The sequence below is a fragment of the Anoplophora glabripennis genome, unplaced genomic scaffold (assembly GCF_000390285.2).
Source record: "Anoplophora glabripennis isolate ALB-LARVAE unplaced genomic scaffold, Agla_2.0 scaffold192, whole genome shotgun sequence".
Classification (NCBI taxonomy): domain Eukaryota; kingdom Metazoa; phylum Arthropoda; class Insecta; order Coleoptera; family Cerambycidae; genus Anoplophora; species Anoplophora glabripennis.
Window position 1 is genome coordinate 35,886 of NW_019416579.1, and position 14,869 is coordinate 50,754.

The following is a 14,869-nucleotide window of genomic DNA, read 5'->3' on the forward strand; positions in this document are numbered from 1 at the left end:
CATAGAATGAGTTCCATACCAATGAGCTATATTTAATGTTTGACTTAACGGAGGAAACTAAGAAGCGCATTGTGAAAGCATTAATAAAACTGAGAATTTCGGTTCATAGTTTTATATGCACTGGTCAAATATGCTCAGATCAGAATTGAAAACAATGTCCATGTCATTAATTTATTTTTAATATTGACGCTGTCGGTAATTTTACAATATAATTTAAAGTAATACTATGCATATAGTAAATGGTCGTGTCCCTGATCTTAATTTTCAATTTTCGGAACCATGCGCAACACCTGAAGTTCAACAGAATAAATCATACTTGAAACCATGGTAATGTAAAATTTAAAACGATTTGTAAGGTAAGACTGAATTAGATGTAATAAATAGCATTAGCAACATTTATTAGCAATCCATGATCAAGCCTATCAAATGCTTTGAAGTGCAGTGTAGATAACTTTTGCCATCATCAATAATATAGGCCAATCATTATAGCTTTTTTTCGGGAAAAAAATACTATTAGAAATTTCTCTGCGGAATATTGTTCAGAAACGTGTTATAAACAAAATATCAAAAAATCAACTCGAGACTAGTTGGGAAACTTTGTTAAAACAATGGTCAAAATTATGGAAAAGTAGTTTTTCGACTGGCGTAAAAAAACTGTTATTCATAGAGAAAAAAAGGTTTATACAAAAAAGGTAGGTATTAAATAAATCTGTAAAATAAGACAAGTCCGATTAAATTCCGATAATTTGTTTATGCGCAAGAGCTCAAAAATGGTCGAAATTGTCCGCTTTTTTCAATTGCTAATAATTAATGCAATTTTCATCGCAGACACTTGTAATTCAGGATTTTTGAAGCTTTTTGCACCCTTAATAAGTGGTAAAAATTTCAGCCCAAAAACTTCATTAGCTTGGCGTTGGCGGAATTTGTTATCTAAGAAGATGCTATTTTCAATTCATTTTTCCCAAGCTCACAGGCGTTGTAGGGTTTCGATCATTAGTTGTTTTTGTACCTAAATAGTTGTATTGACATATGCATTTACTGATAATTTAATTTTTCAAATTTAATTTGTTTAAAAATGACTGAAAAAATGTTAATATTTATTAAATTGTTAAGCGCGCATGCTCCGCCTCGCTCTCCCCACTCGTTCGCTAGACCAAGTAATAGAACGCATCGCCGCTATCTTCTTTTTCGCAATTAAATAGTTGAATTCACCTTAATGTTAATGTAGGACATGAAAATATAGCTCTTAATGTATACTCTCTCCAAATTTCGGCTCTTAATATTAATAATTAAGGTCACTGCGATTAAATAAAAAAAAAAATTATCTCAGCTTCTAATCAACTTACAACAACGATTTTTTTTTAAATTCGAAGAAAACTAAAGTAAAGAGGTTACTATTTTATTTTATAATAATTACCTATCTTAACAATTTAATAAATATTAACATTTTTTCAGTCAATTTTAAACAAATTAAATTTGAAAAACTAAATTCTCAGTAAATGCCTATGTCAATACAACTATTTAGGTACAAAAACAACTAATGATCAAAACCCTACAACGCCTGTGAGCTTGGGAAAAATGAATTGAAAATAGCATCTTCTTAGATAACAAATTCCGCCAACGCCAAACCAATGAAGCTTTCGAGCTGAAATTTTTACCACTTATTAAGGGTGTAAAAAGCCTCAAAAATCCTGAATTACAAGTGTCTGCGATGAAAATTGCATTAATTATTAGCAATTGAAAAAAACGGCAATTTTCGACCATTTTTGAGCTCTTGTGCATAAACAAATTATCGGAATTTAATCGGACTTTTTTCATTTTATAGGCTTATTTAATACCTACCTTTTTTGTATAAACTTTTTTTCGCTATGAATAATAGCTTTTTTACGTGAGTCAAAAAACCACTTTTCCATAACTTTGACCACTGTTAAAACAAAGTTTCCCAACTAGCCTCGAGTTGATTTTTTGATATTTTATTTATAACAGGTTTCCGAACAATATTCCGCAGAGAAACTTCTAATAGTATTTTTTTCCCGAAACAGGCTCTTTCATGTCTATAATGACTGGCCTAATATACACATTCTGGATTTTACAGAGATTTCATTCGACCTTGTAAAAGGCCACGCTGTTCCGTGATAACCAAAAGATTAGAAATCGTCGATCGAGGAGATAAGGTTAAACTTAACCACATTGAAGACAAATACTGAAAATTTGCTATGAAAAAATCAGGCTCACTCCTCTCATTAAAAGCTTTAATTTTTTTGTAGTTATTTTGTGTTATCATTTTAGGTAGTAGACTTGCATTTTGTGTTGTTTTAATTAACAAATGTGTTAACTTAACATGCGTATTTTTGTAACTTTTTCACTCAACAATTAAACCTATCAAAGTGATTATTGTGTCTGTTGTCAAAAACACATTTGAAGTTGATGAACTGGTAACAATTCAATATTGGAAATTCGGGGGGTATACCCACACAGGAAAAATTGGCACGTGGTTTACGAGACAAAAAAGTATGGGGACCTCTGCTCTAGATGATTTCTAAACTTCAGAAGAGGTTTCATTGTTCGATTTAGGTAGCAATTAAAGGTATTGCAGAAAATAGTGGCACAGATCTTTAATAGATAAACTGGAATTAAATTACGACCCATTCTAATTTTTTTATAACACCTAACATCTTAGCATTGGAAGCTTTCTTTACATTGCTATTAGAGGTCAATGTGCCACCAAATTTTAGCATTTACTACTTGCGGATCATCTGGAGCATCTGGATCATCAATAGATGAGGTGCTCTTTTTAGAATTAATAATTGACCCAAATTTATCATTGGTTTTTAATTAATATTCGGTATCTATTATTGGTAAAAGTTCGATAAGCTTTGTTAACATTTATTATAAGATATGACCTAATGGATTTGAATTCATCATAATCCTCTAATTTTTTTGTTGTTCTACATTGCTTATGTGCTTTCTATTTTAATTTTCAATCTTGGAAACGGTTTTTTATTCGAATATATTATTGAGTATTTTATAGAAAACACCCATTTCCTAATTTACATCCAAAAAGTAGATAAATATGATCAGTCGATTATAGATACTTCTTGATACAAAAGTTCAATATTATCTGTAGCTTGTTTGAAATCAGGAGCTGAAACATCCATCAAGCCTAACTATCACACGATCATCCGTTCCTATAGAGCCTAGCTTGAACACAACAAGGGTAACTCAAAAATTGCCAACTAAAGCTAAGAAAATGCACTGTACAGTCTGTAATTGGCGACGACCAGACACATAGCCCACGGCATGAAAATCCGAAAAACCAAAAAAGGTACTTAAAACCATTATATTACTAACTGATCATGTTGATCAGCGCATGTACATATTTTTCTACCATTGTAGTAGATTTTGTAACACAACTGTGCAAGTGTAGAATCTATTGTACAGAACGTGTTTCAATGTGTAGAATTTTTCTATAATATGCACACAATGCATACAATACCCTTTATACGATGGAATCATGACAAGTACACAATCTTTGTCTAAAGGACTCCGCACTTTTCTTATGGGAAGTGGCTTTCGGCCAATTTTTTTGAAACTTCACAGGTTGATAGTTCTTAACATGTAGATCAAAAGTCTCAATGGGCACAAAGCCCTAAATCCACCCGTTCCTTCCCAAAAACTGCCTCCAAGTAGCGGGGGGGATTTAACTAATTTATGGATGTAAAACAATTTATTCTTTTAATCAACCCAACGACGACCCCAAACAACCGCATTTTTTACTATCAAACTACCCCACTTGTGCCCCGCCCAACACACACCCCCGCCCCCCACGAATCAGCCTACGGATTTTCCAGATTACTGTATTTTCTAGTTGCACGTATTTTTTGCACGTATATTTGCACGTATATTTTTTGCACGTATTTTTTCACGCTGAATTCGCGTCTGCAACTCAATTTTACGAAATCTGGTCTGGAATATTGTTATTAACAATTTAATTATTTATATAGCTGTAGAAAGTTTGTCATTTTATGAAAAAATATTTCAAGTAAAAGTTATTTATTTTTTTTTAAAGTTTTTATGTTTTTTTCAAAAAAGTAATATTCAAGCTGTAAAACACTGTTCATATGTATACTCTGTGTTAAACTTTGGTGGCGTTTTAAAGATAAAACATTGATTTTTCGAAAAAAACACAAGAATAGTTTTTTTTAGATTTCATTGAAATAAAAAACTTTTATTTTAAACTTTTTTTCATAAAACAACAAGTAAGCTCCCCGCTACTTGAAGTCAGTTTTTGGGGGGAAGGGGTGGATTTGGAACTTTGTGCCCATTGAGACTTTTGATCTACATGTTAAGAACTATCAATCTGCGAAGTTTCAAAAAAATTTGCCGAAAGCCACTTTCCATAAGAAAAGTGCGGGGTCCTTTATCTAGCTTCAAATGTTTGTATTGTAAGCCACTGATTTCATAAAATTAATCAGAATAATATTATTCTATTTATTAAGGTTAAGACGGTTGTCATGTCATTGGTATAGACTTAAATATGAAAAAATTCCAATATGAAAAATGTCTCAATTATATAAAATTACTAAGAATAAGTGGGTGCAATAAGTTTTTCTTGGTGACGACTTCCTGACTGGTTAATAAGCCAGAGTGAAATATAACAAATTGTCTACGTTCCAACTGCGATAGCAGAAAGCTCTCTGTGGGTAATTCTAACATTCCTGTGTCTTTAAATATCTAAACAACGTTTTCCTGTCTCTTTAGACACAAGCAACCGAATAAATAGGTGCTGCATGATATACGGCATGTTCTATTTAAGGAGTAGCTTCTTCAGTAACTGTTTTGTTTACTGACCATTTTACCTTATGCAAAATTAGTTCAAAATTTAGGAAAATATGAGTTGAATTAGAATTTACAAATCAAAATGGTGGTTTTGAAAGAGGCTTAATAGTAATATAGTTCAAACGTCACATGTTCCACGTATTGTATCTAATTTGAAATGGCTGTAGAAAGTTATAAAGGTAGGTATCCATATGTACCTTAACACCAAACAAACTACGATCTGTTGCAAACACAGTTCGGCAACGAAGTATGTTTTAAGATTGGCTTTATTGTTCACTAGGTAACTATACGACACAAACAGTTTTGAATCTGGCACCAACATGAGTAGCAGTTGCCTTATATATTTTATTCATTATACGATTGGAATAAAAAAGAAACGACATTCTTCGCGATGGTGGTCGTCCACTGTGTAAGTGGATCCAAATTGTTGGGTGCCTTAAAATTACGAGAAATAAGTGAAAATATAAACATTTTATTAGAATACATCTAGTAGATTTTGAATTTCTAGTAAAAACTGGACCAAAAATTTCTAGGAGCAATGTCAAAATTTCGATAAGCAATTCCCATACAAGACAGATTGACAGTAATATTAGCGATCAGTATATCAGTCTCTAATATCAATTTAACATTTCCAAACAGCTGTATTGTCACCGAAGTACCCCTAACAATACAAACATCCTAACATGATGCGGCGCCTTTAGTTGTACTCCTTTGATGCGATAGTAATAAATCGCCAAACGACCGACGGTTCGATCCGAGCACGGTACGAGAGTCAGTATAATAAAAAAAATATATCTACTACTGGAAAAAATTAAGGGTACAAAAAAACTCATTTTTTAATGATCCGGTTGTATATCAGTGAAAATTGGTCGTATCGAGATGGAATAAAGCCGTTTTAAACTTTAAGTCTCTAGATTCAAGTTTTCTTCGATAAAAAACTTTTTGGCTCCGGTTATTGCACAATCATAGGAAATAGCGCAACAACAAAATTTTCTATATTTTATTATTTATCTTTAATGTTCCACGAGTTCCAATTAGACTGATGCTAGTAGGTCAGTTAGCTTGATTCTTCAGCTTTAGTTTGTTCCATTTTTTTGGTTTCTACAAGTCAATTTTTTGTTAAGATATCTGGTTTTTTAGAAAAAAGGATCCTTTTGTCTTTGAGCATCAATCAGTCACTATTATATTTACACGAAAAGGGTTTTGGAAACTTGAATAAAATCTCTACATTTACGGTTTTTTAGAAAATCTACGGCCAACTATCGATGAACAGACTAATGTTGATAGAAATGCAATGCAAAAATTACTCAATAATAGTTAAATTTAAATCATATATAGAATAGAGTCAAAAGTCACTTACATGATAGTTAGCAAAAACTCGTATTTGAGTAAAATTCACTTCTGTTACAATAGTTTCACTTATAAAATTTTAGTTGTAGGTAATCATACTAACAGATAGAAATTGATATATTATTGAGTAAAACTAAGTGAGTTCGAATGATTTTTTTACAGAGTAAGCATAGCACAATATTTTTATATTTATTTGGTTTATGTTTTTAAATTTGCCTTGTACCTACATATTTTCAGTTCTTTTATAGAGAAAACTTTTTATTATTGCTTGAAATTATTAGGTACTAATTAATATGAAATGGAATGAATTACATTAACACCACATTTCTGTTTGCAAAATACCTTATTTCTGCTTACAAAATAGCCAGTTAGAGGGTAGAAACCCATAACTGAATAGAAAGGCTATATAGCGCGACAAGGCTATCGACGCATGAAATTCAGAGGCAAAGAAGGGAAGTAAAATTTATAGCTGCCAATAGAAAGTACAGAATAATTAACATGAAACCTCGTTATTCAGATACCTGATTAATTTGAAATTAATTATCTAATTAACTGTAATTTATAGCAAGCATTCGTATACAGGGTGATAAAAACGAAATATAATTTCTAGAAAAAATATATTATATAAACGTAAGTCTGATTTTCTTTAGTTTTAAAGTTAGGTATGGCGTTTAAAAATTTTATATGCTGAAACCGTAATAATACAGGGTGCCCGGAGACTAAACCGACAAATCCTTAGTTAATATTTAATAGTTGGCTTTGGAAAACATATAAAGTAAAATTTTATAAAAAGTTGGAATTTTTTATTAAATAATGTCACAAACTGGCAAATACGAATAACCAAAACAAACTTTAATTTATGAAAGATGCTCTACATGGCGGCCACTACTTTCAATGCATAAAGTGATTTGTTTCCCTAATGATTGTCGAATCCTTATGAAGATTGCCCCATTGTTTGTTTACACATTAAAAGCGTGGTGAATTCGTGTCCAAAGCTGATCATTTATGGTTGACACAAAAATTGCAAAGTTAAAGCCTTGCGATTTTCGGGAGACGTTTGCTGGCCAAGTAACTGGACACCCTCTTTCGATTCACTGTTGTCCCTAAGTAGCATTTAAAAATTCACGAACGGTTGCCCTGAAGTGGGCCGGGTAACCGCCATGTAAAAACCATAAGTTCTGTCTAATATCCAAAGGTATGTCATCTAATAAATTTCATAAAATATTCTCCATAAAATGTAAACAATCTTCCCTATTTAGTTATTTTCAAGAACTCATATCCAAATATTCATGCTAAATCTATCCTGATGTTTCGTCTCTTTTATGTATAGACCTTATAAACTATGGACTGGCCCTAAAAAGAGGATGTGTGCAAGGCAGATGAAGCTAGTGCAGGCAAATACTAGTAAAACAAATAACGGTACAGCCGTACAAATATAACGTAAACAAACCTTTGAGTAAAAGTTATGTAAAAGATGTCTTAAATTTTTGTGTGATTTAGTGAATGTGAAATATTTATGTAAACTAAATATGGTGCAATCGTGTTCAGTGATCAATTACATAAAGAAATTTTAAATGGAGAAAAAATTAAATTTCATAGGTTCAAAGAGGTTATGATGATATCAACATGTTTATACTTTTCGCAGCATTCTGAAAATAATGACCATGTAGAGTAGTCTCTGATGATAACTTATTATATTTTATTATTTCCCGCATCCTCAAAATAAGATGTAATTTTAACGTCAAAATTTTGCTCCCATAATCGTGTCACTTTTCGAATTATTTTTTAACATCAAACTGAATAAACAATTTCAACTGAATTGTGCTTCTGCAAAAATTCGCTTTAAATAATAATATGTTGAACAAAGAAAGCATCGAAATAGTTTCAATTGTTTTTCCAAAGCAAGAAAATATATGAACTATTTGAAACAAGGAGAGCTTGCACTCATTTTAACTGATCGAGCTTACGATATGAGGAAAATAAATGGAGAAATACATACAAAAGGCATTATAAAGACTATTTTGAGAATTGTATCTATAAATTTTTTTTAAAAATACACAGTGTTCCACCTAAAAGGGATTCTTTTGTAACTCTGCAATTGTAAAATTTATAACAAAAAATGGTTTTAATAAAAGTTGCCTGGAATCATGTGGGCTCAGTCTACTTCAATTTCCAAGAAAAATAAATTTAAAGATCAGCGTACGTTCGTAAAATATACCATAAAACGTAAAAATATTACTATGTAGGCTTAAAGTATTCATGTGAAAAAAGTTTATCGGAGACAATTCCGCTGAAACACGGAAAGGAAGACACACGCGTCAAGAACCAAGGATCAATTATTTAATTTCCTTAGAGTGACCTTGTTTAGCTTTAATCCTGTCAGTTTCTGGCGTGATGAAGTCAAACTTCCGGTCCAGAGGAATTCTCAACCTCAGTATACAGTGTACAGGATCTTTATTAACACGTGAGATTTTCGCAGAGTGGAAAAATGTCGGGAAAAGAGATTTATTACTCTTCATTTAATTCGAGAATTTATCTCGGAATTTGCTTCGCCAGTAAAAAAATGGGCAGTTATATCTCAAAGCATTGTTTAATTAAAGTTTTTTCTAGTCGTAACATATTTTAAAAATATTAATGGCGTCGTTTGCTTTCTATTTTTTTTTTTCAGAATATTTCTTATAATTTTGAATGACGAATTATTTCTTCTGCAATATGGCATTGCATGATGTAGTTTGAGGGTATTTTGCAAAATCTTTTCCAGAATCCAATAAGAAAATGCAATTTTTTAGTTTCTGGTTCTGCATAAAATAAATTCAGTACTGTTAGTTCTTCTAAAACTATGGTGTTTTAATTTCACGATGACGACCACAATCAAGTTGATGTGGTACGTACTTCTACATAAAGGTATAATGAGGAAACATTTCAGCGTAAATTCTAAATGCTTCTAAAGAATTACTATCGGTTACATCATAAACTAAATGCGTATTGGAAACGACATTAGTGTGGTTTTACATAATGAGTAAATCGACTGAAATTTGTTCAAAAAATTACTCAATATAAAGGCATCTGTTTTTTTTTAAAGAAGCGTCTTTCCAAGAACTTTTAAAACCTGCTTTAAAAAATTTGATTTGATTGAATATTTACAAAGTTATTCTAATTGTTTATAAGTACAAAAATTCGACCAATGTTTAAACAATCTCCTAATTCACGGATTCGAATTTTGCAAAAAAAGTTTGAAAGCTTGAGAGCCCTTCTATATGTGATTAAATTTTCAAGCATCTAAGGGTCTTGGATTTTGCTGTACAAAATTTTGAAAATTTTCAATTTTTTTTCAAAATCTGGATTGCAAAATTATTATGCAAAATCTATCGAACCGATTTTGATGAAATTTCGTCTGATGATTCTACATAACATGAGGTTTTCTTGAGACAAGTATGAAGGTCCTTATACCCAATTTAAATACCCCAAAAAAAAATCCCTAAAAAGTAATGTTAACCCCATTTTTGGCGACAATTTTTACCATAATAATCATGATTCATTCGATTTGTAACTATGTTTTGTAAAAAGTTTAATTACAAATATATTTTTCTTCTTCCATTTTCACCTAAAATCAACTCTTGAAAAGATACATAATTAAATAGGAAGAAAAATATATGACATTTTTTGAATTTTTTTAACATATTGTGCCGTCAAAAGTTAAGCTCACGTTTTTTTATGCGCAAAGAAAAATTTTCATTTCTAGTGATATTTGAAAGCCAAAAAGCCAAAAATATCCGTGGATATACGATTCACCCAAACATTACCTTTGTTACACTTGTTATCTTTTAAATCTGGATTAGGTACATATAAAACTAAACTACCGGTAATCAAAACACGCGTTAACAATTGACATTTTTTATTTAGAAATTTGGATAAATAGATAAATGTTATTAGATGATGCTAATTAAATAGACATTGAAAGGGAGTAATTCTTTATGTATACAAAAAATTTGAAATATAATTTAAAATTTTTCATGGAAATTGTTAGATAATTATAAAAAGTGTAACACTAAATTGTAAGTATAACAATATTGTGTGTATTGAGTAACAATAAATTATTGTAAGTGTAATAATAAATAAAAAATATGGCATTTGGTTTGTTCAGCGAATACCTACGAGCGGAATATGATACAATTTAGTGACAAATATTTTGTACTATACAATGTTAGAGTATAAAAGTCTAGCATTTATTTCGTTTTTTTTGCGCGTAATTCAAATTATAGATTAAAAATGAAATTCATTCATTCACATCTATAAGCATACTTTTCAATGAAATGTTTTTATTTTTTTATAAAAATTATATAACGAAATTATAAACTTACCAATTTTTACACGGTAACATTATTTTACTTATTGGCTAGGTCTACTGAATCTACTGAAGTTTATATAAATTTTAATTTACCAAAGTCTGTCGAGGTTACCAAACACCAACTGAATCTCATACCAAAACCTGCGTGGCATTTTCCAATTTTTTCTACCTAAATCCCGTTTATTTTATGAATAAAACATGCAAAAAAATATATGAGGGCGGTAACCTCTTGAGGCTGGTTATTGAGACTCCCTTTATCTGTAATTTCATCTACTAAGTATAAATAAGGATCGGTAAGTAAACTTGGGTGAGGTTGATGAGTTTAATATTAATTATAATTAAAAACAAGTTTCTTGATATAAATAAGAAATTTAATAATATGTAATAAATTTAACATACTTTGTGTATTAATAATCTAAAAACTTCAACATGAATTTTTGCATATTTACCTATAACTTATTCTATTGAAAACATAAAATCAAAAAGTCTATTTACAAAAAGAAATATGGTTAATGCATAACGGGTTATTTTATGATAAATGAATAATATAAAAGACAATATTTTATGTGCAGAATGTATAATGTATGTGTCATGTGACTAATTTAAAATATGTTTCATAACCACAAAATTGCTAAATGAAAAATAATGTAAAACCAAATTAATGAATTCCAGTGAGGTAGCTACTCCATTGGATTTTTTTCTAAAATGTATAGCAATGAGGTGAGGCACAATACAATAGATACCTAAAGAACACACCATATTAACATGGTATTCCATAATAATCAAAACTGAACATAGAAACCACGAAGCTTATAATATCCCATTAACACAATGATTTATGTCGCCATGCTTGTTTATATCGTCAACTTAATAGTATACTTGCGATGTACACATCGGAATACTTCGCCTTTGTGCGTGCACCAATTGGTGGGGGGAAAAGTGCTACTTCATCACTGCAATATCTTTATTTGTGATAGATATCAGTGCCACTGTGTACAGTAATACGTTTAGTTGCATGGCATCCCGTCACCAGCAAAAGAAATTTGACTGGACTCTCTGAACCTATAATAGAGGAGAAGTGCATTCGGCTTTCCAGGGAAGTAAAATATCTAGGAGTGATACTGGATAGTAAGCTTACCTGGAATACACACTTGGAAAAAGTGGTGAGTAAGGCGAAGCAGATATTGTGTGTATGCCGTCGCCTTATTGGGAGCACCTGGGGGCTGAAGCCAAAGATGCCATACTGGATGAATACTTCGATAGTAAGACCTAGGATTCTTTTTATGACGCTGTGGTATGGTGACAAAAAAACACAACAGACCACAAAGACGGAAAAAACTGAATAGAATTCAGAGAGTGGCCTGGTGGGCGATGGCACCAACCTCGACAGATGCGCTAGAGGTCATGCTAAATCTACCACCGCTGCATATAGTGGACGGGAGGGGTAGTTCCTATTCCAGGATCATGGACACATCTACGTCGGAACCACCTCTTGGGATGGTGCTTGACAGGATGGGCCCAAGGTTCCACTTCCACAAGCCATCTGAGACTTGGATAGAGCATCAAAACAAATGGGAGGAAAAGTTTGATACCCTAGAAAGATGGAGCTTAGTACCGTTTATGGATGGCTTCAAAATGGCCAGAGGGACGGGTGCAGGAATATATGGACTCAGGTCCAGGTGGAGTGCAAGCTACAGTCTGGGGGTCGTTTCCTACGGTATTCCAAGCAGAAATTTTCGCGATAATGGCGTACCTGGCAGAGAATGTACGTAGAGGTTATAAATGTAAACTCATATTATATTCTATGATAGTCAAGCTACAATTAAAGCTTTAGGCGCACACCAGATAAGTTCAAAACTTGTGTGGGATTGTTTACAAATGCTGACTGAACTGGCCACCTGACTGCGTTGGGTGCCAGGGCACAAAGGCATTTGTGTGAACGAGAAAGAGGATGACTTGCTAGGAAGGGATCCGAGACAGAGTTCATTAGTCTGGAGCTCTTCTGTGATACATATTCTAGTGCGGTCAGGCGGGCTCTGGGCAAATGAACCGAGACAGGACATAGGAAATGCTGGACTTTAAGGCCAGAACATAGCCATTCTAAAGAGGTCATGGAATATCCTTCGATGGAAAGAGTAAACGATTTACTGAGCTTGAATAAAATCCAGTTCAGGAGAGTGACTCATGACGGGACACTGTCACTTTAGGACCTCATTTGGAACCCAAGAAACTGAGAGAAGCAAGGAAGTTTCTGGATTTTGTTAAAAGGACAAAACTGCTTGCTGAATAGGACTAATAGTGGGGCGCACAATAGGCCTAATTAGGCCGCGGTACCATGGGACTTATCAGGACCAACCACTAGGGAAGGAAGAAGAAGCATGGTCGTAGCCAGGAATCTTCCTAGGGGGGGGGGGTAGGGGGAGAGCCAGTTTATTGAACAAAGAGTATGGTATATGAAATTACGGTTTCAACACCAAGCCCAACGACCAAAAACAAACAGTGGCCTAAAGTGATGCAATCTGGCTGTTTTACACTAAGCTTGGTAAAGCGGATGGAAAATGCGTCCAGTAGTAATAAAAGTAATTTTTGAAACTTGTATGCAGGAAGAACTAGGGGGAGCCGTGCCCTCCTTGCACCCATAGCTACGCCTTTGTTTAGTTGTTACAATAATATAAATTGCGATAATCTTATCTATGCACAATTGGGTGCTTAATGATAAAAATGTTATATTGCTTATTCATTAGACCTGCGACAGTTAAAAAATTATTAATTGTAATTCATTTTTTTGGCATTATATTTTAATTAGTGGTTTTTCTCAGCGTTTCTGTTGTATAGTGACAATATAATCTTTCCGGTGTAAAAATTTCTGTTTAAACATAATAACTCATTTTATTTTCGTATGTATTAATTTATTTGTACCTACAATTGTTTGGAATGTTCATGTAGGACGGCTAAACCAAAAATTCAATGAATGAAATCCCGACCATGGGTGGTAGAGTGCTATTATTTTATTTCGTTTTAGTATTGTGTGAATTGTGTACTAGAATATAAAGTGTGTACGTTTTCTTCGAAATACCTAACATTGCAGCGTGCCCAGCATAGCTAAACATAAAAGTAGTGAAATTTTGAATACACTTGCCACATTAAGTTACCTTGTTCATTAATGTGATAAATTTAATTTATTTTTTAAAGTTATTGTTGTCAATTTTAATTTATGACTTTTTTAACAGTATTTAGTCACAATTTAAATCAAAATAATAAAATTGAAGCCTTAGAGAGGGCAGCAAGATTTTATTGATATTTCGTTTCACAATTCTACAGCCACTGCTTATTCTTATACTTATTTTCTAGTACTGAATTGTCTGTATTTGAAAATAATACAACAGTAATAATTATAAAGATAATACATATTCATATTTAAAGAAATTTGCAGGAACTGTGTCGAATATCAGTTACTTTAAAGTAAGACATCACGATCTTGTGTAACAATTTTCTGGCAAAAGTCATAAAAATGCAGCTGAAGTTGCACGTATTTATGAGATACGTGTGCCACATAGACCCAGGGGGCTTTAAATTTAATTGAAAACTTGAAAAATTACTATACTTTTAGTCACGTATACCCATAATTCCCCTACTTTTTTAGGACAATTATATACACCAAATATATCTTGCCACAGAATAACTTGAAGGTGGCCTAGATTTTTCTTGAGAAAAGTATATACAGTCTCAGTTGCATTTTTATAACTTCATTACTGTGAATAAAGATTACATTGAATAAAATAATGATTTACGAAGGAAGAAAGAATTTTATTAATAATAACTTACATTTATATATTATTAACTATATGCTGTTTACCAACTTCTGTTGCGAATATTACTTAAGGAAATAAGTAAAATAACATTTGGAAAAAAGTTGTAATCTGAAATATGTTTCAACTGCAAACAATTTGTTTTTTTAATAACAATGTCACTATATAGACAGGGATGACTCCCTATATCCTAATATATTTTGAATATTTCGTAGTATAATAGAGCACTAAAGGCTTTTCAAAACTGTCTTTTGCTGTATATCGCTAGATGCATCGTTTTCGAGATAAATGACAAAATATCAATCCGCTACAAAAATGACATCAAGTTATTTTTAAAATAATGACAGAAAGCAATGATAACAATCAAATTCTCCATGTATATTCTGAAACATCGGTTGAAAAAAAAACATCTCGAAAATGAAATGTTCTCCAGGTACATGCATGTATAGAAAATTTTCATTGATATGTGATATATCTACAATATGCCTTTTTTCGAACAAATCTTCTAGTTATACCCTGTACA